At 37.8% G+C, this 25,722-nt stretch overlaps 1 non-coding gene across 1 annotated transcript; it reads left to right on the top strand.

Moving 5' to 3' along the window:
- Window positions 1-16,128: 16,128 nt before the first annotated feature.
- Window positions 16,129-16,247, top strand: LOC120620620 (5S ribosomal RNA). Its single transcript, XR_005657943.1, has one exon. It is a non-coding gene; the product is annotated as a 5S ribosomal RNA (ribosomal RNA).
- Window positions 16,248-25,722: the final 9,475 nt, after the last annotated feature.

Raw genomic sequence — 25,722 nt, 5'->3', positions numbered from 1 at the left:
CCTTATGTTCATCACAGCGTTATTCACAATAGCCAAGATATGGAAGCAACCTAATGTCCATCAACAGACAATTAGATAAAGAAGTTATGGTTCATATATACAATGAAATGTTACTCAGCCATAAAAATAAAATCCTACCATTTGCAATGACATGGATGGACCTAGAGGTTATTATGCTGAGTGAAATAAGTCAGACAGAGAAAGATAAATACCATACGATTTCATTTATATTCAGAATCTAAGGAACAAAAAGAACAAACTAATTGAAAACAGACTCGCAAATACAGAGGACAATGTGGTTAATGCCAGAGGTGAGGGGGTTTGGGGGGCTTGGAGAAAGTGGTGAAGTGTTAAAAAAGTACAAATTAGTAGTTGAGAGATGGTCATGGGGATGGAGAACATGGCATAGGAGATGTGTTTATTGTTAAACATGCCAAGGTTTGTGATAATTTCCTCCACAGCAACATATAATTAATACAGAAACAAAATAGGTCATTAATAACAATAAGATGGTACACATGAATGCAAGAAGGGAAAACTAAGTATGTGCTGAAGCAATTTGGAAAAAAATCATAAATGAAATGACTCAAATGTAGTTCTTAAAGATGTACAATATAAACAAGATTTGTATGAAAAGGGCACAGATACACACATAAATGAAGAAAGCAATTTAGACAACATTATATCAATGGAAGTAAGCTATTTTGCTTTCAAATTAGTGGTTCTGGCCATAAATATTCTTGTCTGGTTTTGCCATTTATTTACAGTTTAGCCCCAAAGTGTGTGTGTATGTGTGTGTATGTAATGATCTTAACTTTTTGAAATGTACATTATATCCTATCATGGAAACTTAACATGAGTAAGTTGAATTTTGAGCAGAAAGACTAGAAATCCCATTTAGTCAGTATCCAGAACTACTGTGTCTTCACAATATAGCCATTCTTCCAACACAACTAAAGTTTTGATCTTCTATCTCCTGCTAATCTCTGTGTATTGACTGATTTATAAGTTTTACTGAGAATCCTGTGATAAACAGATGTTTCAGTAATGTATGGATAGACAGCATGATTCTTCATGTTGTAACCAAGAGGCCTTACATTTTGCAAGCTCTCCACATGTCAATGAGGCATTTATTTTCTTGATCTAGTATCTTTTCACTCAGATATTTTACCTTCCAGAAGATTTATGTAATTCCCAACTATGAATACCAAATATCAACTGTTTGTTTTTTGGGGTTTTTTTTAAGCTCAATTTCTTAAACTTTGTCCAGGAATGTGTGTCAAGCTTCTTGAAAACACAAGCATATGTCATTATTGAAAATACAGTCAGGGTACAGATTTCATATTTACAGAGTAAAATTGTAGGCAAACAGTTAAGTTCCTTTAAAAAAAAAAAAAGGCCTGTAAGATATTAGCTTCCTTTCATACCCTTGAGCTAAATATGGTATAAACAAAGGAATGAAATTCTAAAGTCACATATACACATTCACTGGGATTATAAAATTAGCTTCTTCTCATTTGAACAGCACCTAGTTATCTTTTTTCCCTTCGTTCCCCTCCACCCCTTTACCCAGCATGTTTGTGTAGAGCTAACAAGGGCCCCTAAGGGTTGGGACCTGATCGCTGTAAACATCTTCAAATACAATGATTTGTTACCTGCTCTTAGCTCTATATAGCACACGAAGACTTATATCTGCACCACCTTTTGTTAATCTCCTACTGTGCTGCGCAGGAAGAAACAGTCAGCAGAGGTGGTTAGCAGGTGAGGCAGAAGGGAGGGATCAGGCCTACTAGCCCAGGGAGGGCCACAGCAGATTCCTTTCAGCAATGTGGCTTCTGCAGAGTCTGGCAAAGACATCAGGTCAAGATTTCTGAATAATAAAGTATGGGCAATTTTGAATAATTAACAAAGAGATTTTTGATTTATTTATTTTTTTCTCTTCTCTTTGAAGAACCAAGTTCTGGTTATCTCTTGGAAATACCTTTTATTAGCAATCAAGAAAAAATACTGTCTCCAAAGGATAATTTCCTTCCCACATTTGGACAAGTCTTTTGACTTTTCTCTTTCCTTAGGGTAAGACTACTACTACTACTTATTAATTATTACTATTAGTATTACTATTATTATTAATTTGTTGTTCCTGAGAAAGGAGCTCTTAGAAACAAGGCTAGCTTGAAAAATGTAAGACATTATCATTTCTAGAAATGTTACTTCCCGTGTTTGTAAATGAGTGCCTGCAAGTGTTGAGAATGATATAACACAGGAGTCATCAGTGATTGTTGTTATTATTTTGCTGTGACCCTTGATGTTGATCTGAGTAGTATGAGTTTGTGATAATCAACAAGGACCAACCTGATGACTGTCTTGATAGTTCACCATGATCTTATGTCCTCAAGGAACATTTCTTCTCATTTTCACCTCATCAAATTAATGCTTCACTCAAAATGACTCAGGAAAATTCAAGCACAATCATCAAGTTTGTCCTTGTTGGATTTTCCAATCACCCCCAGGCTGAGATGCCCCTGTTCTTTCTCTTTTCTCTGATCTACCTGGTGAATCTCTTTGGAAACATAGTAATTATCATTTTGGTAGTAATTGATTCCTGTCTCCAAACACCCATGTATTTTTTCCTCTGCCACTTGGCTTTTCTCAACGTATTTTATACCACAACTGTGGTCCCCAAGATGCTCTGCAACCTCCTTGCTACGAAGAAAGTCATCTCTTATGAATTGTGCCTTGCCCAGACCTACATCTCCCTGTTAATGGGGGCAGCAGAGTGCACTCTTTTGGCAATCATGGCTCTGGACCGTTTCGTGGCCATTTGCTACCCTCTGCGATACCTGCTCATTATGAACTGGTCTGCATGTGTGCAGCTGGCGGTGGGGGCCTGGACTATCAGCTTCTTTGCCTCGGTGGTGCCTCTCTACTTTACCACAGTCCCCCTCTGTGGCCCTTATATTATTGACCATATTTTTTGTGAAGTACCTGTTCTTCTTCATATGAGCTGCACTGATACATCTCTGCAGGAGACCCTGATGGTGACAGGAGCCTCTGGTATTCTCTTGCTCCCGTTCCTGCTCATTACTCTGTCCTACCTACGCATACTGGTTGCTGTGATAAGGATGCATTCAGTAGAGGGTAGAAAAAAGGCTTTCTCTACCTGCAGCTCCCACCTGACTATGGTGACCATTTATTATGGGACAGGTATGTTTATGTACATGAGGCCAAAATCTCTGTATTCAGCTGAGAGTGATAAGTTGATCTCCTTGTTCTATGCAGTTATCAATCCTGCTTTGAACCCACTAATCTACAGCCTGAGGAACAAGGAGGTGAAAGGAGCCTGGAAGAGAGTCTTAGAGAGAGTGGTAGTGTCCCAAAGGCAAAGGATGCTGTCCTGAGAGGCTGGGAATTTATACCCCTCACTATACTCTCTAAGGCTAGTGACATAAATAACTTATTAGCTACAAATACATGTAAGTCTGTGTCAGAATTAGTAAATATATATCAAGTCATTCTCTGACACACCCTACTATGACCCTGCTTTACAAGACTGTTAGTAGATTATACTCTTTCATTAAATATTTCTACATATCAGAAATTTAATTCCAACAACATCTAAATTTCACTTAATGAGAAAAGTAAAATTGAAATTTTAAGGCAAATTTTCTGACTCCTTAATTTTACATAGCCTCCATATATCATTGTCTTCTATAACAGTTACACACTTATTTTTTCTTTATAAAGTGAGTATCTTTCACTACTATTTATTAAATCAATGTCTACTTCAAAATTCCCATTTCACTAATAGTGTAAAATCTTTCCATTAATGTAGTAAATATAATTAAATTCAACAAATAATAATACTTCAGGTAAAAAGTCTTTATAAATTGTTATTTTCTGGATGTTTCCCAGATATTATAAAACATAATCCAGGTCTCTATCTGTAAGCTGATAAGCCTTGGTATTTTTGTCAAACACCAGTATTTTCAAAATGTCACTACATTCTTATGGCCTGTGTGTTTACTCATACCTACTTTATCGCATATGTATTTTACATAAACGTTGCAAACTTCAAGTCAATTATCACCTTCTCTATCAAGTCTTTTCTTAAAAACTAAACATTCTTACATTATTGTAAATTCTACTTTACTTGATACAAATCTTAAACTTCAGCTTTTTATTACACATTTTATTTTGCTAAATTCCCACGTTTTTGAAAACCATGAAATAATTTATTTGGACCATGCATGGAACATTCATTCTCCCCAGGAACCTCATAATCTAATACAGAAGAAAGTACATGCTGATTTCTACATGTAGTGCATGGGGAAAAAACCCCAGCGAACTATAAGGCCAGCAGGAAAACCCTCTTTTTAAAGATTATTTAGACTGAATCAGAAGAATGAAGTAAATTCATCAATTCTACATGTCAGAAAGGATCCTTTTAGATGAAGGTGAAAAGTGAAAAAAAAAAATCATTGAAAATAGTTCAATATGTCTTGAGTGAACTCCACACTGTCCTAAAAGCGTATGTCTACTTTTTCTCTTTGCTCTCAATAAATAGAACAGGATTTTAGCATTTGTATTTCTCTCCCCTTAATGCCAAGTTCCTGTGTAGTCTTTATTTGTTGAATTTAATTGTATTATGTCCTACCTGATTTGATTATATTTAATTTATGATTTCCCTTGTCCTACTATTTTCTAATAAAATATTGCATTGTTTAATATAACATCTACTTTTAGTCACTCAAAATATTATGCATTTTATTTTCTATTAATATTGAGAGTGTAGAAATTTTTGAAAAATAAAAGTTCCATGATGACAGCATCCAATACCACAATGAAGAATCACTTAAACCTCATTTTCTGCATAAGTAATTTTAAAAATAGAAAAAAATATATTTATTGTAGAACAATTGAGAGGGTTACAAGGAAAGTTTTATATGTATAAAATTGTAATAAAATTTAGTAAATCAAGTCTCATCCCTGCACCCAAGACACAGAATTTTTAATGCACTTTGTTCTGTTTCTTTAAACCAATGTGTCATATAAATATTTTTTGAACCAGCTGCAGCATCTCTTTCAATTTTTATTAATCTGACAATACTAAAATGTCCTGTCTTTATGTACTTAGGGTGAGTTTCTTTCTCATTTCGATGTACTATTTGTCTGGTATTTTTTTTGGATGTTGTCATTTGGTCTTTTCCTAGAAATGAATTTAATTCCACGTAACATATACATGCAACTAAACAACTGAAAACATTGAAAAACAACAAATTGATTTGTTGTTCATGTTTTCCATTTCTAAGGAAGCTCTGGGGATTTATTACTGGGGCTCTATAACTTTGAAGGAGTAATTTCTTTCCTGGGAGAAACACTGATAATGAGTGAGGTTTAAGAAGAGTAAAGAAAGTTGGTTCTATTTAGGTTCAATATATGTACTAATTAAAAATGATGTCCAAGGGATTAGAATAATACCTGGAGTAAATTTTCATAAGATTAATCCTGAGACCTTTTAATAGTTCTCCAAAAAACACACTCACACAAGCTCATGCATCTGCACACACATGTGCACACACAAACACACTCACACATGCTCATGCATGTGCACACACATAAGCACACACAAACACACACTATCCTAGTTCAGGAAATTAATGAACTAACACAGTCTTTACAAAGCACTGACAAAAAGAAAGGCAGAAACAAATTAGTTAAAAAATAATTACCAAATAAAACACTTATTGGCTTGTATGTAAGGTAACTATATAATTTATAATCTAAGATGAACACTATTGAAAGTAAAAGGAAGCAGTATTAATAATTTACATGGACAACAGACAGAATCCAAGACTGTCTTGGTCTGAAAAACTGAGGTCATGATATTCTACATATATTCTTATTTATTTTATAACAGGATAATTATATTCAAATATATTATTATAATTATTGGTGACAAACAAAAACAGAATTTATTCATTTAAGTGCTGATTTGCAATGAGGTCAGCATCATGGATCATTGCCCTATAAGATGTTCCTCCTTTTTACCTCCCGTCCCTCTTTTTAACAACTAAAATTTGACATCCATTCACAAGCCAAAATGTCTCTTTGGAAGAAGTGAGATCTAGTGCCATGCAATTGGGCCCAGTATTCTCCCTGCCTGTGTGCCAGAGAATGGGCACAGACTGGGGAATGGCAAGAGCCTGTGAACCAGGTTCCTGCTCTCTCAGCTGCTAGCAGGGATTACACTCAGATGATAGAGCTGTTGTAGAAATCCAAGTTTTCTGAGGAGAGATTCCAGCATCTATTGGAGCAAAAAGATCTGAGTTTGGATGAATTAGAAAAGCTAAGAGAAACTTTGCCAGTATCACTTCTTCCTGTGCGTGGCACAGCACAGTGGTGAACAAGCTGATGGTGAACACTAATGTGAGGGAGAAGAGGAGTGGTGGGTGAGTGCATGGCTTTCCCATGGTGTGGGACACCACTGGGAAAACAAGATTCTCTCCCTCAGCATCCAGAATACTGAGGTGAGATCTTGATGATAAGGGGAGGGAGGAGGTCAGGAAAAAGGCAGAGAAACAAAGGATTTTGGAAGGACACGGTTCCTGGTGATTGTGTTCAGGTTTCTGCAGAGAGCCCACCCATGAGCTCCTGGGAAAACTTCACACAAGGATCCCCCACCTCATGCACAGGCACACTCAAAGCCCCTATATCTTCTACTCTGCAGCCAGCAACTTGTGCACACTCCTAAGAGTGACAGTAAGAGTGAGCCCCAGTAGATAGTGAGTGCATGCAGAAAACAGGCCAAGGGAGGAACCATAAACATTAGCTGTAGTACCACTTTCTGAAAAACAGAACAAAACAAATGAGTATCCAGTAGCCATCCTGGTAAATTATAAGATAGAGAAAAGACATACAAACTTAAGACTCCTGTCATAAGTGGAAGGAAAAAGTATGGTGCCTCAGTGTATTCATACAATATTGGAGAAAGCCCCAGAACATAAGTAGGGCCAACAAAATGACTCTCCAATCTGAAGACAGCTAGTGAATATTGCAGGAGATGACTGCTACTTCTAATGCAAAAAAACAGCAATGCAAAACTCCAAGCAATATCAAGTAAATATGACAACAATGACATCAGAAGCATAGCTGCATGAGTAGTCCCCCTGACCTCTCATCTTGCAATTACAACAAACTGAAGAGCTACAACACAATGGAGAACACCCAGTTTAACACAGAGACACATCTGAGAGATTTGTGCATCAAAATATCTGAAGATGAAAAGAACTGGTGATATTGAAGACAGAAAACTGGAAATAATGCAAATGAAAGAAGAGAGACTTGAGAGTAGAAAGAAAGAAAGAGAGAAAAGAAGAAAGGAAGAAAGGAAAAAGAGGAAGATATATTTATATATTAAGCATATATGGCATGTTGCTTTGCTTTGCTCGGTTATAAGTTGTTGTTGTTGTTGGATTGTCGTTGCTCGTTGTTGTAATTGTCGTTGTTGTTGGATTGCCGGGTTGTCAGAAATTGTTGTTGTCGTTATTGTTGAAAATTGTTGTTTAAAATATTATATATAATAAAAGTCATTATATATATTTGAAAGCTTGTTGTCATTATATTGTTGTTGTTATATTGTTGTCATTCATTGTCGTTGCCGCCATTCCGCCGCCAGCCAAAAGAAAACCGTCCTGGCGTAAATCCCTGGGTCCGTTCATCTTGTTTGGGGTCTCTGCACTTCTTGACTTGTATGTGTATTTCCGTCACAGCTTAGGAAAGTTTTCTGTCATTATTTCTTCAAATAGGTTTTCAATTCCTTGCGCTCTCTCTTCTTCTTCTGCTATGCCTATGATGTGAATGTTGTTATGTCTGATGTTGTCCCAGAGGCTCCTTAAATTATCTTGATTACTTTGGATTCTTTTTTCTTGTTGCTGTTTTGATTGGGTGTTTTCTGCAACCTTGTCTTCTAATTTTCTGATTCAGTCCTCTGCTTTGTCTAATCTACTGTTGAGTCCTAATATATTCTTTATTTCAGTGATTGTATTCTTCATTTCTGACTGGCTCTTTGTTATGCTTTCTATCTCTGCTTTTGTTTACTATCTCCATTTTTATCTCTTTGCTTATAGTCTCACCAAGTTCATCTACTCTTCTAAATTCATTGAGCATCTTTATAACCAGTGTTTTGAACTCTGCATCTGGTTGATTACTTGTCTCCATTTTGTTTAGTTCATTTTCTAGAGCTTTGTTCTGTTCTTTGATTTGGGATATGTTTCTTTGTCCCCCCGCCCCATTTTGGCTGCCTCCCTCTGTTTGTTTCTATGTATTAGATAGAGCTGCTAGCTCTCCCAGTCTTAGTAGAATGGCCTTACATAGTAGGTGTCCTGTGGGATCCACTGGTGCAATCTCCCTTGTCACCTGAGCAGGGTGCTCTAGATGTGTCTCTTGCATGGGTTATGTGTGCCCTCCTATTGTAGTTGAGCCTTGGTAGCTATTTGCATGTCAATTGGAGGGACTGACCCTCAGATTGATTGGTTGTAAGGACTGGCTGTGACAACAGTTGAGGGAACTGTTGTGTAGGGGCTGACTCTATGGAGAAGGATCTGTTTCAGCAGGGCTCTTATGCCTGCCCAGTCTGCTCTTTGGGTGTGTCATCCTTGAATGCAACCCTGTGTGGCTCTCCGGCTCATACAGAAGCCAGCCTCTAGGCCAAGTTCAGCCACAGACTGTACCCTGCCCAGGGCCAACTAGCATGAGATACCAAGCAATCTACAGATGGCTGCCACCTGCACTGGGCTTGGAAGTGCCCCAAGAAATTAAGCCATGAACCGAGGATGGCTGCCACTAGTGCCGAGCTTGGGGCTGCTCAGCAACAGATACGAGGCACACTGAGGCCAAATGCCATTTCTTTGGTTTTTTGAACCTTTGAGGATTTTAAGAAAGTTCTCATCATGAGCCAAGACAGGCCATTTGTATGGAAAATTCATCGAAAGTGGCTTGGGTGGGCCTACAATTTGGTTGGGTTGGGATCTGAGGGAATGACTGAGGCAGAGTGACCAGTGTCAGCCAGGTTGAAGAAGACTCAGATATGGTGGCCACCTATGTCTGCATACTGGGTTGGGGGGAAGGCTCAATGAACTGGGTTGCGGGGAAAGCTCAAAGGAACAATGGCCTCCACTAGCATTTCTGGGATAAAGCTGTCCCTTCCAGCCCTTGGCCCTGAACCCAGACAACTCAGCTCCTCCCTACATGTCCCTGGCACCTTTTGAGCCTCTGCCCGAGTGCTGGAGCTCAAAGTGAGTTCATCTGCAGGTCAGTCCATGCACTGGCCCTTTAAGATGAATGTTGTACTTCCACAGTCCTCCATCTCACTCAGCCACAATCTCTGTTGGATTTCATATCCGGATTTTGTTGGGACTTCTCTTCACTGCAATGTAACCCTGGTCTGGGGAATCTCATGCGGGGTTGGGATCCCTTGCACCTTCAGGGGGACCTCCATAGCCAAGATGCCCCTCCTGATTTTTAACCACTACACACCATGTGGGACCAGACCCCCGTATACATCTCCACCCCTCCTACCAGTCTCCACGTGGGTCCTTAGTTGTAGGACTTTTGTTCAGCTAGACCAGGCAATTTTTGATGATGGTTGTTCTGTAGTTTAGTTATAATTTTGAAGTTGTCATCTGAGGAGGCAAACACTGCATCTACCTATTCTGCCCTTGTGTCTGGAAGGCCGAATTATTTTCCTATTGTTGCATTTTAGAGTTATTTGTATATTTTGGATAACGGGCCTTTGTTAGGTGTATCTTTTGCAAATAATTTCACTCTGTGGTGTATTCTAATTATCTTGATCTTGACTTTTGAAGAGTAGAAGTTATAATTTTAATGAAATCAATTTTATCGATTTTTTTCATGGACTTTGCCTTTGATGTTGTATATAAAATGAGATTGCCATATTCAAGGTCACCAAGATTTTTTCTCCTGTTATATTCTAGAAGTATTTATAATTTGAGATTTTATTCTACAATATTTTTTAGTTTATTCTTGTGAAGTGTATAAAGTCTTAATCTAGATTTATTTTTTTATGTAGAGTTCAGTTGTTCCAGCATCATTTGTTTGAGAGAATCTGTTTGCTCTATTGTATTGCCCTTTCTCCTTTATTAATGATCAGTTAATTATATATGTGAGGTCTATTTATGGGCATTTTTCTCTGTTCCATTGGTATATTTGTCTATTCTTTTACCAAAAACACAGTTTTAAGTTTTAATTATTGCAGTTTTATAGTAAGACTTAAAGTCGGGTAATGTTCTCCAATTCTCTGTTTTTCAATGTCATGTTGGTTATATTGAGTCTTTTGCCCCTCCCTAGAAATTTTTGAATTTGTAAATATCCATAAAACAGTTTGCTGGGACTTTTATTGATTTGCTGAATCTAGATCAAGTTTGGAAGAAGTGACGGCTTAACAATATTGCATCTTTCTATTCATGAACATGGAATATCTCTCCATTTATTTAATTCTTTTTTTTTTTTTTTTTTTTTTAGTCTTGTCCATCAGGCTCCTTTTACTCTTCTTTCCCCATAGATCTTTGTAGTAGGTAGCATTCATAGATTACAGCAAGGTGCGAATTTCAAACTGTATATATCCTATTTTGAGATGCAATCAAAATTAGCAATCAGTTTCTCTTTATATTCCAACCCAACTTTTCTTTCATTTTTATTTGGTATAGAGCAAACAATTCCATGCTCCAGGTGTTAACCTCTTTGTATCCTTAAATAACCTTGTTATTATAAAACTAATTCTTAGTCACTACTTCCATTCTTTGTCGTTGCTGCTTGGTTGATTCCTGGAACTCTTAATTACACAGGATAATGGTATCTCATCCAGTGCAAAAGAAAGAGTGAGGTTGACATTTTCTTCCTTCCAAGAATATATATATAGTTCTGTTTTATATTATTACTCTTCTTCTTCCTTTATTTGTATCAGGAAGGGGCATCCCCCAGAAGCAATGTCAGTAGGAGGCAGTGAGGAGAAAAAGTAGTTCATTCCTTTTTGTCATAGAGCTGAGTAACACCTTATATTCAAATCTCAAAAAAAATTAATATTCATTATCATATCTAGTTTAGATCGGTGACGGTGAAGCCAAAAATGAACATCAGAAAGTGGGACACACCTTTAATTAAAAAAAAAAAGATACTTTCTTTTCTTTCCTCTTGGGGAAAACATATACATATGTCTTTGTAAGAGTATAGGTAGAGATATATATAGAAGATATATATATATATATATATGAGGTATACACAATAATATTATTATATGAATATATATATATATTGATGATATTATTATTATTACTACAGCAGCACATTAGCTACTTCACACAATATTATGTATGTTGGTTAGTGAGGATATATGCGTGTGTGTAAAAGGAAGAGGAAATAACACAATACCACACACACACACACACACAATATCACACACACAGAAGAGTATATGGTGAGGCAGTGGTAGGAGAGAGAGATATATATATTAATATTATATATATATATATATAAACAGAATGCCTAAATCATTGTAGGCATATATTTTTCCTTTGAGAAACTGTCAGACTGTTTCAAAGTGCTTGTCCCAGTTTACATCCCTCCCCACAGTGTTTGAGAGTGCTAGTTTCTGCACACCATCAGCAATTCTTATATTTATCATATGATTAGGTTTATGTCTACTATTTTGCAGTTTGCTTTTGATTTGTCCGACTTTTTTCTTTCTTTTTTTCCCTTAATTTTGCTTTATTTTTGGATCGATTATTTTTACATATTATTTTATTAACATTTCACTATGAAATGTTAATAAAAATAACATGTAAAAATAATATGTAAAAATGCTTTAGTGGTTGTTTATAGCATATTTCTTTAACTCATTACAGTCAAAATTCAAGGATAATGATGCTTTTTTATCTATAATATAAAAATAATTATTAAATTCTTTCCATTTTTCCCCACTATTTTTGCTATTGTTCTCACCTACATAGATTTAATAAATCTGAGAATACATATTAGTTATGGTTGTAAATTATTTTTTTGAAAAGTTTAAAAAGCTGAAAAAACAAATTTTATTCATGAAGCAAACATTTCCAGCTGTTACAGTAGGCTGGAAGATTAAGGCCGTGGTGGGAAGGGAAGGAGGAGGTTTGATTAGCCGTTAGCAAAATGCCAGCACCAAACCAACCTGACCTAGATCCAGGTGGCTGGTGGGAGATCAGGATGCTCACAGGTGACCTTTGGCTGATTACTATACTATTAGCGCAACAGACTAAGGGAATCTCCACCTACTGTGTCACCATGGCATCCAGAGAGAGCCGAATAAGGACAAAAATGCCACTTTCACAGTAAGGGAGTAGTCAACAAGGACCCACTTAGGGACACCTATATGCCACCTAAGCGCTGAATATTCCACCCTTTCACCTACACATAATAAATCACCAAACCCCACCTCTCCTTAGAGCAGCTGCTCTTGGGGGCCTGCTCGCTCTTGCCACATGGAGAACGTTCTACCCTTTCTAATTAATCTACTGCCTGCTTGGCTTCCACACTGTGTCCTTGAATTCTTACCTGCAATGGACATCAAGAACATCTGTTATCACCTTTCCTCAGCTTGAACACAATCATTTACATTTTTTAGAGTGAGGTCACATGGTTTGTAACATTAATTGTTTCAGCTTTTGTACATCTGTTCACATCTTCATTTCACCTTCATTATCCAAAGGTATGTTCACTGGATACAGAATTCTAATCATTTAATTTGTTATACCTTAGTACTTTAAAGATGTTCTTACACTATATTCTTGCTTACATTGTTTTGAATAAATCCATTTTTTCTTCTGCTTTAAAAAATTAATCACACAATACAATATACATATGATGCATTATTGAGTTGTACACTTGAGACCTATTTGGTTTTATTAACCAATGTCATCCCAATAATTTTAATAAAAAATAAATAACTAATAATAAATTAATCACTTGTTTTGAGCAATTTGATTACTATTTTCCTTAGTGAAGTTATTTTTATCTTTGTTGTGTTTAAATTTTATTGAACGTTTTGGATCTGTATCTTTATAGTTTGTGCCAAATTGCAAACAAAATTCAGCCATATATCTAAACATAGTTTTTGCCTACTAAACTCTACTTCAGTAACTTCATCCAAATGCATATGAGCTTTCCGATTATGACACACAGCTCACTGGGCCTTTGCATTTTTAATGTAGGGAGGAGGAAAGAGAATTAAAAGGTTAATCAAGCCACAATCAGAGATTGCAATATGCTGATCAGCCCTGCAACTAGGCCAGGAGGATACCTTCAGAACAAAGGAAGATTTCTGCTGGAATTGCCAACAGCCCATTCCCTACACCTGTGAAGGGGAAACAGGAACCAAGACTCATTCCCTATAGCTAAAACCATGGGGAACCTATGGATTAAAGGCTAGGAACTGCCAGCAGGCCTTGCATACTACATATTCTTATCTTTTCATGCTACATACTCTTACTCTTCCTCACTGGATGCCCATAGCAAAGGAAATTGTAACTAAAGAATGACAGCTAAACTGAATTCCCTGAATACTCAGGGTCCCTCTCAGTACCTATACTCTGTTCTCTCTCTCACTCTCCCTCTCACTGTCCCTCTCACACTCTGCCTCTGAGAGGAGACCATACCCTGTGAAGTGTTACTGTTCTGCAGGTTTGGGGTACCGAAACTTTGGGTGCATGGTTCTGTCAGCTGGAAAAATATGCAAGGAGCTGTGGGCAGATGCGACATAGCTTTATTCAGGCATAGCAGGACACAACAAGGCACAGGCACAGTTCCAGCTCCTCCCAGCCTGCACAGGCGGGGATCTCCTTATAACAAGGTACATAATAGTGGCTTAAGGCCAGGTACTATAATCAGTCACAATCTACAGGTTGTATAGGACACTGTATCTAAGGTTACATAGGATGCTATATCTGAGGTCACTTGAGACACTGTAGCTAAAGCTTCAGGGAAACCACAGGGCTTGCTAGTGTGCTGGCTGGAAAATTGCTGCTTGGCTACTACTGCCCATGAGAAAATAATGCTCTAGCAATAAGCTTTCTGCTTCTGTACCCCTGCTTGCACAACCGACCTGTGGGTTGACAGTTAGTAAAAAGAAGAAAAACAGACTCGTGTGTTCAAACAGGATGAAGAATGGGGGTTTAGGGCTTAAAAATCCTGTACCTCTACATTTCGAGGCTGCTTGATTTGGGGTCTGCGTACCCCTGGCAGACCCAGCTGGCTGAATAAAGAGTGTGTTTCCTATAACTCACTGATTTCTGGTGATCCGTGTATCTATCGGGGGCTGGCGGCTACAATACTGGGAGAGAGCCTGACTACATTCATTTTGTCAGTCCTCTCACCCAACATTTACCCTTTTCCAATAAACTTTTCTTTTGACTCTAACATTGGCATATGTGTTGAATTCTTTCTACACTCTCTGCCAAAGGACCCGCTTCTCTCCGTACAGGGCTTGGTCTCCCCGTCATTTGGGGAAATTTGCTCTGTCTTGTATCATTTTCTATGTACTTTTTCATCTTTGCTTTATTTTGAATTGCCCTATCTTCAAGTTCGCTATTTTGTGTTAATAATCAAATGTTTACCGAAGTAAATTTAAAGATCTAATTGGCTTTATTCAATGATTTATGAATCAGACAGCATCAGATCTAATAAATAGAGAGGTGCTCCAAGAGAATGTACAAAATAGAATGTTTTCATAGGCGGAAACTGTTATTGGGATAAAAAAGGGATCCATCTGCCTGAGCACATGTAAGCCAAAGAAGGGATACATGCAGGTTTTTGCAGCCAAGAAAGTAAGATTTGTTAGAGAATTGCAAGTCCCGGAGACATAGGCAGGCTATCGTTCAAAGGCCTGGCTCCCCAGGTGTCTCAGGAGTACAGACTACATAAGGAAAAATCAGTATTTATAGAAACTAAGAGAGTTGGGGTCCCAGGTGTTGCTGTTTGGAGGACTGGAGGGGGATAAAGTAATTGATCATTGTGTTCAGTTCTGGAATCAGCCATGGCACTATTCTGTCTGGTCCCATGGCCTGGTTCTGTGGACAAGGGCTTTGTTGTTCTGCCTTGATGGGCTTGGGGCTGAAACACATCTAAAGCTAAAAAGTTATCCTTAGTCTAAGGTCCAACAGAAACCTATCATCCTCATGATTATAGACCTGAGACCTGATTAATCTTATGTCCTAAGGCTTAATGATTAAAGGAGCAGGCAGACAGAGGATGAGGGCAAGAAAAGAATCAAGTGAATCACAATGCAATCTGGGCAAAACCAGCTTGAATCAGAGGGAAGAAACTATATTAAAGAAATGAAGTTTGTGTGTGATTACAAAACTGGGCAGAACAAGCAAGTTATTAGCAAAAGAGGGAAAAAAAAGTTGCTTCAAGCAAGGTCACCTTGTTTTTTTTTTGTTTTTTTTGTTTTGTTTTGTTTTGTTTTTGGGTGGTGGTGGGATTGCTGCAGGGGTCTTATCAGGCAGATCATCTCACCAGAGTTCATCAAAACTTTCCACAGCAATTTGTTTAAGATTACATTTCTGATAGGGCTGACACTGTGATTAAACCTTGTTTGCTGCCCTGGGGCAAGGGACCACCTTGGACCTTTTTTTTTTCCTTAACGACTACATCCTTTTGATTATACTGGCAGCCTGAGAGATGTGATCGAAGTGTAAAGCATTTGTGCCACTCTCAGATACCACTCGGGAGTCCTCATGGCTTTTACTGAACCTCTCTTTGGTGTTCACAGGTCATGATCTGCTTAGTCCCTGTGCTTCTCACAGCCCATGGCTTCCAGTTTGCAATCTTTAAGCAGGTAATTATCTCCAGTCCTTTTTTAATGTCTTTGTCTTAGGGAGACCATTTGATTAGTGGTCAGTGGCTGCAAACATGCATTTTAAAGCATTTGAGAGAATATAGCACAGCAGGGATATTATTATGATAATTATAAGCAGGATAATTTCCAATGTTTGAAGTACATGTTAAAGCTATTGTACCCAAGACCCAAATCAATCAAAGAAATACCTTGTTGAAGGAGCCATCTTTTTAAATCCAAGTAGAGTCTACAGCCATGCCACCCTGAACGTGTCTGATCTCATCTGATCTCGGAAGCTAAGCAGGGTTGGGCCTGGTTAGTACCTGGATGGGAGACCACCTGGGAATGCCAGTTGCTGTAGACATAAAAAATAAATAAATAAAATAAAAAAATAAATCCAAGTGGCTTGCACAGCGATCTTATGGGACTAAGTTCCAGCTTCCCCAGGAATATCAGTCTAAGCCTAACGGGTGATACTGGCCATGGGATAGATGCCCCTGGATCACTTAAGAGACAGTCAAGGGCTATCCTATTGTCAAGAGTTATTCTAGGAAAATAGTCTACAGATTTTTGCTGGGCAGCTAAAGCTTCAGTAGCAAAACTTGGTGTCTCCCAGAGGTAAGGAGAGGTTTCTCATCATGTTCTCATTTGTATTTACCCTTAATTAGGGAAATAGAGCCTTGCCAAAGGAAGTAATTCCTGAGTTATAGATGCCTCCTGGTAGGTCCTTTTTACCTTGATGTTATAAGTCTAGGGGACTCAACCAATAAGATATGTTATTTTGCTCAAGAAAAGTTAGAGACACAGATAACCTAAGAGGCATTGCCACATGTATGCCAGCCATCTAGGCATTCATAGGCCCAAAGAGAATGATAGCCACCACAGACAAAGACAAATCCTATTGGGGCACAAACTGTTTTCATTACAGAAGTACTGTAGATGTATTCACAGGGATTGCTGTGTTTGCCCATTCAAGCTAGGGGTCAGTCACGTTTTTAGTACAGGTGAGAGCAAAGGAAAAGAAAAGAAAAAAAAAATCCATGCTTAAAGTGTGAAGCCTTGATCTGTTGTCTCATGCAAAAGCAGTTTATCTTGAGGTCAGCTGCATCTATTCCTTGTCAATTTGATGTGGAGGTCTCCAGCATTTGTACAAGACCAGATGTCACATGGAGTCTTTTTCAGCTCTGAGATGTACACTCAAGTCTCAATGTCTTCTAGTATCAGAGCAGTGTCAGTGGTTAGGAGTACTTGGTAAGGTCCCTTCCAATGGGTCTAGGAAGTTGTTTTCCTCTGACAATGCTTCCAGAATACCCAGTAGCCAGCCTCCAGACTGTGATCAACAGAATCCCTTAAATTAAGATCTGGGAAAGTTTTCTTTTTTTAATGAATTGATGGTTGGCTTGATTATACCAGCATGAGACAAAAAAAGGATCAGCAAAAGATTGTATACCAGTAGACACTCATCTTCAGTGAACATCTTATGTGGAGTGAGTTTATGTTTACAAAGAGGGTATAGCAGATGGTCAGCGAGACCAAAGGCAATACCTTAAGTCTGGGGCATCCAATAGTTTTGACAAGTTAAAAAGTTTAATTTGAGGGTCCCATTAGTTCCTTGTCCTTGTCTGTTGATTCGGGTACAGTGATAATTCTAAGAAGTTTACAAGGTTTTTGTTAAAACTTGCATGATTTGCCCAATGAAGTGGATACTTTGATCACTGGAGAATGCAGAAGCTATACCCCAAGTGAGAAAAATATTTTCGAACAGCTTCTTTGCCACTGTGAAGACATCAGCCTTGTAGCAGGGGGAGGCTTACACACATCCAGAAAACACACATATAGTACCAACAACATATTGATAACCCATACTAAGTGGCAGTGAATATAGTAAAGCTGCAGGTAGTCAAAGGGTTTGAGGCTTATAAGGACAAAAATAGTTTTTCTAGATTTAGAGACCTGGCAAGTCAAATATTACTGGTAGACTACTTTTGCAATTTTATAGAAGCCTCCCCACAGATGTCTATTTAACATTTGAGTCATCTGGAATGCCCTATGGTGGAATGAAAACTAGGGTTTGCCAAGGAAATGGAAAGAGACAAACACTATCTTGGATTTCCCATAGCCCGGATTGTTTAATTTACAGCCATTCTTTATTCATCTTAATTTCTCTGATTCAGGGGCAGACTGTTGCCATGTTACGACATTAAGATTCCAAAAGTGTGGCAATAAGGGGTCAGTTTCTACAGAAGTAGATTGGACTTTAACTACATGCACCAGAGTCTTCACAGATTGTGTTGCTGCTACCTTTGCATGAAAGTGAGCTTGAATATTTTCCTCATACTCAGATTCAGACCTTTTAGTGTGAGCCTCAATTTGGATGATGTCAATTTTAGAAGGTAAGAGAATAGCAGTAAGAAGATTGTTTATTCATTGCTCACTGTTGATTAGAGTCCCAGAGGACATAAGAAAACACTTTTGTTTTCATAATATCCAAAGCTCATGGACAACCTTAGAGGTATACTGGCTACCAGTAAATATTAACAGTTTGCCCTTCTGATAACAGGCATGCTCAGGTAAGTGCATGGAACTTTGCTTGTTGGACTAATTTAGCTTGTGGGAGGTTTTCCCTATTGAGTAGATGATAATAAGTAATAATAGCATAATCAGTTTGAAAGTTCCCTTTTTTAGTTCTACAGTATGATCCATCAATAAACAAGATTATGATTTAGGAAAGGGCAAAGTCCCCTGAATGGGGCAGGGTGGGGAGCTCAAGCCCTGCACTGAGTGACAGTTCTTGCCGAGCACAAGAAAGAATTCAAATGCATGCCAGAGTTAGAGTCAAAAGGAAAGTTTATTAGAGAAGGAGTAACACTCCACAGAGTGCAGTTTCCTTTCAGAGGGAGAAAATGAGGGAGAGTCAGAGAGACACAGGGGGCCAGGCAGAGAGAGAGATAGAGACAATGAGCAGGACAGAGAAAAAGACACTGAGAGGAACCTTGAGTGTTCAGGGAATTCAGTTTATACATCATTCTTTGTTTCTTTGAATTACAGTTTAAAGACTTTTATTTATTCGTTTTTTTGATAATATAGACATACAGTGAGGAAGAGCAAGAGTAAGTAATGTGAAAATGTAAGAATATGTAGTGTGAAAGGCCTGCTGGCAATTCCCTTGATTTATAGTTCCCCATGGTTTTAACCATAGAGAATGAACAATTTTATTTTGTGTAGGAAGCCACTTAAAGACTCTGTTTTACCTGTTTTCCATTCAGGGTGTGGGGAAGTGGGCTGTTAACAATCCCAGCAGAAATCTTCCTTTGTTCTGCAGGTGTCCTTGTGGCTTAGATGCAGGGCTAATCAGCATACTTCAGTCTCTGAATATAGCTTAATTTAACATTTTGTTCTCTTGCCTCCTCCCTATGTTAATTAGATCAAGGTTAAAGAGCTGTCCCATAAATCAAGGCATGGTGTCACAGAATGGAACGTTATTACCTCACAGTCATGGGCTCACTTGTGTCAACTAGAGGTAGTAATATAGCAGGATTAAGAATGTTGTAACATTTAAAATGTAGATTAGGTAGTGAAAGCAGAAGGATCTCATAGAAAGTTAGTCTACTTCCACAGACATGTTGAGTCGATTCAGAATTAAGAAGACTAGACAGCATGTACCATTTGTGGGTAAATGTCATTTCATAGGGTCAAATCTCCTGAGGCTCCAATAACTGCAGCTGTGGCCAACTCCGGCCGGTAACTACTAAACATTCCCAGTGTGGAATCCAGAGACTGGGGAAAGGGCTGTAAGAAACTTCCAATTTCAAAAAAGATTTTTTGAGTTTATTGGAGCCAAACTGATGACATGCCAGGAACCAGGATCTCAAATGCTCCCTTGAGGGCAGTTATACCTCGGAGGTGTCTGGAGAAAAGGGTCATTGTGCCATCTCAAAGGTGTGTGACCCTAGATGCACTAGAACAGTGGACAAGGCTTCTTAAGGCAAAGATGAACCTTTCACTAGGGAAGTCACAGCCTTGGGGCATAACTGCCCACACAACCTGCCCAGTTAGGGATTTATGGTTAGACCACCTGTGAGGTTACTGTTGGTCAGATTTATTACAAAGCCTTTTTTCATCCACAGTCCTGAACAAGCAGACCCCAAAGAATGGGGAATACAGACTAATTCCAAACAAATGGGGGACTGTTATCTGGAAAATGAGTTAGGTCTGAAGCTCAATGCCATGAGAGCTGTGGGTAAGAGAAGCTTATTCACAGCCTGCAGAGGCAGCAAGAAAGACAAGTTAAAAGGGTTCTCATGCACCACGCTTGTGTTTCTCATTGTCCCCAAAGCCACCAGGAAAATCGTTTGGTTCTTCTACTGCCACCAAATCTGTTAATAAACAAAAATTTAACCAAGTAATTTTAAAGAACTAATTGGATTTCTTCAACAGTTTATGAATTAGGCAACACCCCCACTTAATAAGTAGAGTGGTAATGCAACTAGTTGTACAAAATGGATAGTTTTTATAGGCAGACACTAAGCAGGTCAAAAAAGTTATTAACAAAAGAAAATAAAAGATTGTTTCAAGCAAACTCACCATTTGGGTGAGAGGATTGCTACAGGGTCTCATTGGGCAGATTTCCCCAATAGAGTTGATCAGATCAACCCAGAGAGACTGGTTTAAGGTCATATTCCTGAAAAGGGCTGCAATTGAGTCTTGATTTTCATCCCCAGGGTAAGAGACTTTACTTTGGGCCTGTTCTTTCCTCTTTTAACAGTTATAAGAGTGCCTATTTTTCTATTCATTCCATCCAGTGTATTTTCTCATCACACACATCATAATTTTCATATCATAAATTTGACATAGGTATGGTGTGTGCCTTTTCCTTAACTTTTCAATATATGACATATAATTATTGTAACTCTTTAAATGTCTTTAACATTAATTCTAATGTTCATGCCAGTTCTTGTTCATTTTGAAATAGATTGATTGTTCTCATTATACATTGTGTTTCCCCACTGCTTGGTATTCTTGTTAAATTTTTAATTGAATTCCAGATTTATTGGATGCCAAAGTATATTTCCAAAAATATTCTTGAGTTTTGTGATGGAATGCATTTAGGAAAATTTGTCATAATACCCTCAATGTTCATCAATGTTGTTACAAATGGCAAAATTGTGTTTATGGCTGAATAGTATTCCATTTTATATATTCTTTATCTTTATTTCCAGCTTTGTTGAAATATAATAGATAACTAGTTGCTCACATTTACATTGTATAATTCAATGAGTTTTTTTTTCAATTATAGTTGGCATACAATAATATATTAGTTTCAGTTGTATAGCATACTGATTAGAGATCTATGTAACTCATAAAATCTAGTATCCCTTTCCCCCTTACATATTTATTACAACATTGGTGACTATTTTCCTTATGCTATAACTTATATCTCTATATCTATTTCGTAACTCTCCATTTGTACTTTGTAATCCCATTGCCCCTTTTCACCATCCCCCTAACCCTCTTCGCATTTAGTAGCACTCAAAATATTATCTGTATTTATGAGTTTATTTCCGTTTTTTTGTTGTTATTTATATTGTTCTTTAGATTCCACATGTACGTGTCTTTCTCTATTTGACTTATTTCATTCAGCATGATACTCTCTAGGTCTATCGAGGCAATATCTTTTTCTATGCCCTTCCTTTTAGTCTGCGTATGTCTTTTAATCTGAAGTGAGTCTCTTGTAGTCAGCATAAGGAGTGGTCATGTTTTCTTATCCATTCAGTCACTCTATCTTTTGGATGGAGCACTTAATTCTTTTTCATTTGAGGTACTTGTTGACAGGAATGTAGTTATTACCATTCTTTATTCATGTTTTTGAAACATGTTTTTCCTCTTAATGAAGTCCTTCTAACACTTCTACAATTCTGGCTTAGTAATGATAAATTCCTTTAACTTATTTTTGTCTGGGAAGCTCTTTATCTGTCCTTTGACTCTAAATGATAGCTTTTCTGGATAAAGAATTCTTGATTGTAGATCCTGGCTTTTTATCACATGGAATATTTTGTGCCGAGTCCTTCTGTCTTGCATAGTTTCTTTTAAAAAATCAACTGCCAATCTTATGGATGATCCCTTGTAGGTAACTAGCTGTTTTTCTATTGCTGCTTTTAAGAATGTCTTTGTATTTAAACTTCGGCATTTTAATTATTATGTGTCTTGGTGTGGGCCTCTTTGGATTCCTGTTTTTTAGGACTCTCTGAGCTTCTTGAAGTTATATGTCTATTTCCTTCACCAGGTGAGGTAAGTTTTCCATCATTACTTCTTCAAATAGCTCTTCAATTTCTTGTTTTCCTTCAGGTGCCCCTATGACAGGAATATTTTTACATTTGATTATGTCTCATAGGCTCCTTAAATTATTATTTGAGTCTTGGCTTCTTTTTTCTTGCATTCTGATTGAGTGTCCTTGGCTTCCCCATCCTCTATATCAGTGGTTCAATCCTCTTTTTTATCTACTCTGTTGATTCCCTCTAATATACTCTTCATCTCAAGTAATGTGTTCTTTATTTCTGACTGGTTCCCTTTTATAAATTCCATTTCCATTTTTATGTTTTTTATCTCTTTGTTAAAGTTCTCACTGAATTCATCTACACTTCCTCTAAATTCATGGAGCATTTTTATAATTAGTGTTTTGAACTCTGCATCTATTAGATTGCTTGACTCCATTACTCTGTTCTATTCTCTCATATGGTTTTTGCTTCGTTGTCTCTCCATTTTGGCTGCCTTTCTGTGTCTGTTTCTATGTACTAAGCAAAGCTCTCAAGTTTCCCAGTCTTATTAGAGTGGCTTTGTGTAATAGGTGTCCAGTGGCACAGTCCTGAAAGGGGTTCAGCTGCAGGCCAAATTTAGTTACACCATCCAGGGTGACCTGTTAAGATTCAGCAAGCAATCCACAGATGCTGTGTTTATAGTTGCCTCAAGAAACCACACTAGAAACTGAGGCCAGCTGCCATCAGTTTGAGTCTTGGCACTGCTCAGCGAGGATCACCTGACTCTCTGAATGCACACCTGGATGTGGTCTAGGCTGGGCTGTGAGTTGGGAGAGGTAAAGTTTCAGGCAATCTTATGAGCAGAGTAACCTGTGTTATCCAGTTTGATGATGTCTCAGCTATGGCAGCGCTAAGTCTGAACACTGGGAGCGAGGAGGACTCAATAGAGGAACAATGAAAACAGACAGCACTTCTGCCTGGGAGAAAGCCTTACCTCTGGCCCTCATTCCAATGACTCAGTGTCCCCCTGTAACTCCTTGATGCACCCCTGTGAATCCGACTCAGTGCTGGTGCTCAGAGAGAGCAAGTCCGTCACCACAAAAGTCTGCTCACGGACACAGCCCCTTTAAGAGGAATGCCTGCACCTGCTGGCTGCCACTGCTGCAGCCTCTGTCCCACTCAGCCGCTCAGGACCAGGCAGCCTCACAACTTTGCCCCTTCCTACCTTCTGCCATTGCAGGTTGCTTAATTATTTCTCTCCCTAGTTGTAGTGCTTCTGTTTGTCTAGATCCCAGGTGACTTTGATGCTTTTTTCTCCATGTTTCTGTAATACTTTGATTTGGTTACAAGAAGAATGAACAGAGCCTCTTTCGTCTGCATCTTTTTTTCCCACCCCTCTCTCATAATTTTCAAATGCGAGTGTGCTTTCAAATATGGTGCTCATGTGGTAATCCCTTTATAGGAATATGGAGATTGCTGACAAGCTCATAGAACAAGTTCATCAATTATAATCTTACTTTCTTGGTGATCTGAGGTAAGTAGGTGGAAACTGAAGGCATTCTTTTTACTGTTTGAGAGGATGTTATTAGAAGACATTAGCAACCTGAATTTATTTTAGGAGCTCTTGGGGAGAACTCCTGGAAGCTGGGGAGAATTCCAAGGGTTCAACACTCTTGTAGGATTGTTAACACCAAGAACCCTGGTTGTATTTATGCCACATAAATATGATCTCAATAATTAGCCAGGATAAAAGTTTAACCAAACTCTGGGTAACTTTTTTTCCACAACAATATAATTAATAATTTTGGTTCTTTATGAATCTATCTTTGGCATAATGTTTCTACATTTCACAGAGTTTGAAGCCATAAAGATAGATTTAACTTATGAATTTTCACTCAGAATGTTTAAACCAAAGAATAAATTTTTTTTTTAAGAAAAATACTACTATGGCTATTCGTTCTTTTTAGACAACACTTAGGAAATCAAAACATCAGTTTTAACCACTTAATAAAACTAGTAAATTAAAATCCTTTCAAAACATGCACATATCTGTTTTCAATATTTACATTAAAGATTCAGGTTTATGGGTTGGCAATTACTTCTTCCCCCAGGTTTATATAATTTGATAAATGGAAAATTAGTCTGATAATCACTAAAACACATAATTTTTAAAATTTTATTTTATCATTAGTTTCAAGTACACAGTACATTGGTTAGACATTTACGTAGTTTATGAAACAATCCCCCTAATTGCTCTTTCTCTTCCCTAGTTCTCTACCTAGCCATTACATTATTGTTAACTGCATTCCCTATGCCATGCTCCCCATCCCCATGACCATCTATCAACTACTAATTTGTACTTCTTTAACCCTTCACCCCACTCTCTCAGCCCCACAAACTCCCTTTCCTCTGGCTGTCACCAGATTGTGTTCTATATTTGTGAGTCTGTTTTTTATTAGTTTACTCTTTTTGGTCCTTAGATTCCACATATAAGTGAAATCATATGTATTTATCTTTCTCCGTCTGACTTATTTCACTCTGCATAATACTCTCTGGGTCCATCCATGTCATTACAAATGGTAGGAATTCATTTTTTTAATGGCCAATATTCCATTGAACGTTTTTATCCAATTATCTGTTGATGGGCACTTAGGTTGCTTCTATATCTTGGCTATTGTGAATAGTGCTGCCATGAACATAGGTGTGCACAAATCTTTACAAATAATTGTTTTGGTTTTCCATGTATAAATACCCAGAAATACAATTGCTGGGTCAAAAGGTATATCCATTTTTAATTTTTTGAGAAACCTCCAGACTGTTTTTCGGAGTGGCTGTGCCAATTTGCAATCCCACCAATAGTATGTGAGGAATCCCTTTTTCTACATCCTCACCAACACTTGTTTGATTTATTGGTGATTGCCATTCTGACAAGTGTTTTTACCCCATGCATATTAAAAGGTACAGGACACTATAGACCTGACATAATACATCAGTGAGAATACCATAATTCTCAACAATACAAATATCCAGGTCAAATATGAAATCCTTAGTATAACATAGTACACACAATTGTTTACCATACATATTCCATTAAGTCAAATCATTTCCAGACTACATATATATCACCTCCAATGGGTGTCCTTTAACTACCAAACTCCGTGAAACCAGCAATGTTTATGAAAAGGATCCCTCTTCTCACCCTGGGCGCATAAATCATGGGGCCTTCTAAGACTGGGGAGTAGAGTAAACAACATCTGGTTCTTTCTCCAGGACCATCTCACCTAAAATCACCCATTTCTTCCTCTTAAATAAGGCATCTCGATGGACTAATGACTAATCAACCCATGCCAACACATAACTGTGATATCATGCCTCTGGTATTTTTTAATTTGGGGGGTATACTTGGATCCAGCTATGGCCATCAAAGGCCTTAACACAGTCAATTAACTTGTAGCTGAGCTTATATTGAACAGTGTAGCCTGCATATCAAAATCAAAGTGTGCAGGAAGTCAATGATGTAAGGACATAAAATGGAATTATAGTTTTAATTTGCATTTCTCTTATGATTAGTGACCTTGAGCATCT

The sequence above is a fragment of the Pteropus medius genome, unplaced genomic scaffold (assembly GCF_902729225.1).
Source record: "Pteropus medius unplaced genomic scaffold, Ma_sr-lr_union100, whole genome shotgun sequence".
NCBI classification, from domain to species: domain Eukaryota; kingdom Metazoa; phylum Chordata; class Mammalia; order Chiroptera; family Pteropodidae; genus Pteropus; species Pteropus medius.
Note: the sequence above shows the minus strand (reverse complement) of the source record. Positions and strands in the feature narration are given on the sequence as shown.